Raw genomic sequence first — 5,615 nt, 5'->3', positions numbered from 1 at the left:
TGAAGTTAAAATGAAATGATATTATTTATAAATTAACAATTATTTAAAGTGGGTGATAGTGTACCTAGGCATTTGTTATATTGCCCTATATTTCAAATTTTCCAAAATCAAAAAGTTTCTTTTAAAAAAAAGTCATCAGTGAGCTAAAATCAGAAAAGTATACACAGAAGCCTCAGTTTGGGATATGCTGGTAAATTTTTAACTGTAAGAATAAGATTCCATTTGATCCAGCTATATCTCTTCTGGGTCTCTTCTCAAAAGAGTTAAAATGTGCACACAGCACAACTCAGCAAAAGCTTGAAAGCAGCCCAGGTGTCCATCAGCAGATGAGTGGGTAAAGATGTGGTATTTCCACACAATGAAGTACTACTTAGCCACAAAGAAGGATATGTTTGAGTTATTTAGAGGGAATCATTGAGAATTTAATGTGTGAAATGCATTAGACCCAGAAGGTTAAATATGGCATGGTTTCTGTTGCATGAGAAACTCAAAATATAAATAAGTTAAAGAAAAAATAAAAGATGATCGAAAACAGGGAGACTATGCAGATGGGAAGGGGATCTGGGAGGGGGAAAGTGGGAGAAGGGAGGAGGAGGGGAAGTAAAGAGGATCAAGATGCAATATGCTTAAGTACCCATTCCCCGCAATGAGCATAGTATACCAATAGTTACAGAGTATGCTAATAAAAAAGGGAAGGAAATATTAAGTTATTACTAAAATTAAAAAAAATATATATATGTATATATATATTTCAACTGGCTTTCCAGTGAGAAGGAAGACTTGATGCCTACGTAGCATTTTCTGGTTCTGTGGGGAACTCAGCACCCCTGGAAGGAGAGCTGAGGATAGGTGGGCAGAACTGGCTCCCACCCTCACTTGAGTGACCCCGACTGATGCTCTCTTGGAGACTTCCTGTGCCTTTGAGACGTTTGAGGGTATATAGAGCCAGTTGTGTGAGAAGCATCTATGCACATGGTCTGGCTGGCTTTCTAGAAATTACTCCTTATCTTACTCTTCTTCTCCTGCCTATGTCAATTTTTTTTTAATAGGTGGGCTTCACCTTTTTAAGTAGCTGATCTGATTTTTTTAACAGACACCTAACTAAAATCCACTATGCACTTTTCTGCATTTTTATCTTTTCTTTTCTTTTCTTTTTGTACCAGGGATTGAACTCTGGTCCTTGTGCTTGCAAGGCAGGCTCCAGAACCGCTGAGCTAAATCCCCGGTCCTTTCTGCATTTTTAAATGGTAGACACTGAACCCAAATTTCTGCAGCCTGCTTTTTTATGTCATGTTAAGCAAATAATGATAACAATATTCCTTTGATATTACAGGTTTATTTTTAGAAACTGATTATTGAAGCTGCCCTCAGAGATGGCTTAGGTCTGTAAAGGAATTTGTTGCTACAACCTGATCCAAGACTGATAGGATTTTTGCCGTCTTCATGTTTGATTTTTGTAGCATTTCTCTTTCAGCCCTTCATGTCAGGTGACCAGGTATGACTTTGCATTTGTAAGCCACTTAAACTTGAGAAGTAAATAGTAACTATCCACAAGTTTTCTACAGTTGCTGCCTTCTGTGGATGTACATTAGCCATAAGCTTCACCGGAACTTTCGTATCTCCGGAAGTGAATGTGACTACTTCCGGTTGGTAACACTGCCTGCTGTGTGGGCACTGAATTTCCACAAGCACTGGTAGCTTCGGATAATTAGGCTTACCCAATTACTTAAATATTTTTATTGTGTTTTTCACTCACAGTTTCATGCCAATATCTGTGAATAGCAAAATGAAAATGCTCATGCCACTGACATGTATAGATCCTATAAGTGTAGGCCACGTGATAAGTGCGGTAAGGCAGAAATTGTTAAGTGTGTCATTGAGGGAATCTGTTTTTTTTTTTTTTGTTTTTTTGGTGGCAAGGGTCGAACTGAGGTCCTTGTGCTTGCAAAGCAGGTGGCAAAACCACTGAGCTAAATCCCCAGCCTCCATTGAGGGAATCTTTGGCTTCAATTAGGAAATGGGCAAAATTAAAACTATAGTACTTGTGAAATGCTGGCAGTTACAATACTAAAGTTCAGGGTCAAATTTAATTTTTTTTTTTTTTTTTTGAGAATGAAGATACTCACAAGACCAAAGTGTAGTCTGTTATTTGACTATTTCACATTTAACCTAAATATGTCCTTTTTAAAAATGTAGTTAATTAATGTATAGTGCTGGGATTGAGCCCAGGGTCTTCACGATGAGCCACCTCCCTGGCCCTTTTTTACTTTTGAGATAGTCTGACTAAGTTGTTAAATTGCCCAGGCCAGGCGCAGCCCAGGACTTCCCATCATGCCTTGGTGTCCCTGTCCCTGGCCTCACCTCTGTGACTCCACCCTCCCACACACTCACCTTAGTCACCCTGTTTGATTAAGCTTCTGTTTCCTTTGGGAGCTTCAGTGATAAACAAGGCAGCAGAACCCAGAGAGTGACAGGTAAGACAGAGTCGAAAGCTCTCTAATGTCTTCACTGACCATAATTTTGTAGCAGAACATGAAGCAAAATGTGGCCCTCCTAGAGATAAAATGCACAAGTTTCCAGTGCTTTTTTTAAGCACCATTAGAATTCTGCTTATAATTACTGTAGTAATTTTCACTCGGGAACAAGAGGGGCAGTTGCATAATGCTGTGTTCCTCAGGCAGATATTTTATTTCATTCCTGGATGGCTACATACATTCTACATGGACACAGAACAGCCTGTGAGGGGAACAGCAGAAGGTGGGCTGATTCCAGGATGTTAATCTAATCTGTCTGTGCTCACTGCCCGGCACCCTGGAAGCTTTAACTCATCTCTGTGTATCTTTTAAATGGGACTAATTTTATCTGCGCCTTGACCATATTAAGTAATAGTTTAAATCTGGCCCTCTTTTTCTTCTCCAAACGCACAAGATCATTATTATGATTTGCTTAAATAAATAAGTTCTGATAATTACGTGTTTTGCAAAACTCTGCACTTTTCGTACTGCGCTCTTCCTGCTCCACACGGGACTTTGATCACGAGGGCTGGGCTCTCGGCTCTGAGAGAGCTGGTTCTCTTCCAAAGCCCACCTCCACTCACTGCTGCAATGCAGTCACAATCTGGCCACACAGGGCACAGGGCTGGCGCAGAAGGGCCTGCACGGAGTGTGCACAGAGTGCGAGCAACTTAGCAAGACCTTGGCTCAAAAGAAAAAACATGAAAAGTAAGAAAAAACTTAAAGGGCTGAGGATGTAGCTCATGGTGAAGGCCATTAAGCAAAAACAAAATGCTGGGGCCGGGGATTTAGCTCAGTGGTTCTGCCACCTGCCTCGCAAGCACAAGGACCCAAGTTCAATCTCCAGTACCAAAAAAAAAACCAAAACCAAAACCAAAAAAACTTTGCTGGGGCTCAAATGAATTAACGTGTATTCTACATGCTTGATATTACTAAGCACATTTTGTTTTTGGTCCTGGGGATCGAACTTGGGACCTTGAGCTTGCAAGGCAGGCAGCTGCACCACTGAGCTAAATCTCCAGCCTGCACAATGTACTTTTGTCACAGTTTCCGTAGTGATATTTAGAAATTCCAAACCAAAGTGTTGATCAAATTGACCTATCACCTCTCACCCTAGGTGCGCGCTCTCTCCCGCCTTCTCTCTCTTACACACACACACATACACACAGCACACGTACACACATCCCATTCCCTTAGAGATAAGGATACTTTTTCTTGATTTCCCTACAGGACTTTTCCTTCCATTTCTAGCCACACATCCTTCCTTCCGGTTTCCTGAACCTCTATCTCAAGAATCACCCTGCATGGGCTCCTCACAAAGCCCCTTGAGCCCAATCTCTGTCTCTACTGCAGCCTTTGAGGCTCCTCACCCTGGGCACCTTGAAAAGGGTATCTTTAAAATCAGGCCCCTCTCCCAGAGGGTCACCTGGGCAGCACAGAAGTCTGGTCCTCTAGAGAGGTTCCTCTGCCTCCTTCTTGCGGAATGAATCTAATTCCTTCCTCGGTTCTAACCCATTATTTCTTATGGGAATTAGCTGAACATTGACACATCTGCATCTAATTCAAACTCCATTTTTCTGGGCTTCAAGTTTCCCTGAACACGCCCAGGCATGACAATGAGTTTTTTGAGTGTTGGTTGCAAACAAATCCTTTAGTAACCCCGCCCGAGTGTGCATTTACCTCCATCCAGGGAGGCAGCCCTTTGATTGCTGACTCACAAGACAAGGCCCTGTGAAGTCCCCAAATCAGGAAGGTTATTCTCATCTCAGAAATCTGTCTGGTTTTGATTCAGCGACACAGGTTGTGCGGTTGTTCAGCTTTCCTATTTATTTTAGTGGCAAGAAAATGAGACCAAAATTTTGCCCCCAGCTCTATATTATGGGCTGAACCGTGTTCCCCCAACTGTGTGCCAAAGCGCCCCAGAACAGGACTGTACTTAGAGCTGTGCCTTTAATTACGCAAGTAATTAAATTGAAATGAGATCATTACTGTGGACCCTGATCCAATCTGACGGGTGTCCTCAAATGAAGAGATTAGGACTGATAAGGAGACGCCTGGGAGGTTAGCACACAGAGAAAAGGCCACGAGGAGAGACCACAAGAAGGCCATGGAGGGAGTCCTCAGAGGATACCAATCTGGTGACACCTTTTCTTGGATTGCAGCCTCCAGAACTGTGCAGTAGTTTCTGCTGCATGGTCTCTCCAGCAAACTGACAGCTCTAGTAGAAGAAGGGGGTTGCAGCTGGAGCATTTCTGAGGGGATGTGGAAGTGGCTTTGGAACTGTGCGGTCAAGAGACCTGGAAGCATTTTGAGGTAAATACAAGAAGAAACCTTGACTGCCTTGGAGAGATTCGTAGTAGAAATAGCAGCATTAAAGGTGATCTGTTGCAGTTTCAGATAGAAATGGGGAGCAATCCTGGGAAGACAGCAATCCTTGTGAAAACTGGCAAAGGCCATGGCTGAGCTGGCCGGTGGAGTTTTGTGGAAGCTGGAACTTGTGAGTGAGAAGCTTAGGTATTTAGCTGAGGAGAGCACTAAGCAAAGTGTTGAAAGTCTGGCCTGTGAGAGGGACATGGGTTTAGGGAGACCGGGATGGAAGGTTCCTAAACTTCCTCCACTGAAATCCTGTCCCTGAACGTGATGGTATTGGGAAGTGGGGCTTGGAAGGGTAATTAGGTCGGAAGGCACAGGCTCATGAATAGGATCAGTGCTCTTAAAAAGGAGCCCTGGAGAGCTCTCTGTTGCCAGCATTTGAAGATGCAACAGGAGTTAGTATTCAGCAGGCTGGAAAAAGGGCTCCCCAGAACCTGCCCTTCCAGTACTCTGACCTTGAACTTCAGCCTTCAGAACAGTGAGAAATACATTTCTGCTGTGCCCAAGACACCTACTTGATGTGGTTTTATTGTAGCATCCTGAATGGACCAAGACTCCTGGCCTTTTTCCAGGTTTGTGTTATTGATGTGTCCATACCTTTGTGTATTCCATTCCTCTCAGCTTACATTAAATTTAACTTACTGTAATCTACGTAGTTCCGAAAGCCAGTTTATATCCTTTGAAATCTGAGGCCTGTAATCAAGCTACCAAAAAAAAAAAAAAAAAAAA

General features: G+C 42.8%; 1 long non-coding RNA gene across 1 annotated transcript in view; it reads left to right on the top strand.

Annotated features, from left to right (window-relative positions):
- The first annotated feature begins 2,436 nt into the window (after positions 1-2,436).
- LOC104862205 overlaps positions 2,437-5,615 on the top strand; it is a 17,457-nt gene continuing 14,278 nt past the window's right edge. Inside the window, exon 1 of the long non-coding RNA XR_780216.1 lies at positions 2,437-2,474. This is a non-coding gene — a long non-coding RNA (uncharacterized LOC104862205). The remainder of the gene's footprint in view (positions 2,475-5,615) is intronic.

The sequence above is a fragment of the Fukomys damarensis genome, unplaced genomic scaffold (assembly GCF_012274545.1).
Source record: "Fukomys damarensis isolate Sample0158 unplaced genomic scaffold, DMR_v1.0_HiC HiC_scaffold_12, whole genome shotgun sequence".
Lineage (NCBI taxonomy): Eukaryota > Metazoa > Chordata > Mammalia > Rodentia > Bathyergidae > Fukomys > Fukomys damarensis.
Note: the sequence above shows the minus strand (reverse complement) of the source record. Positions and strands in the feature narration are given on the sequence as shown.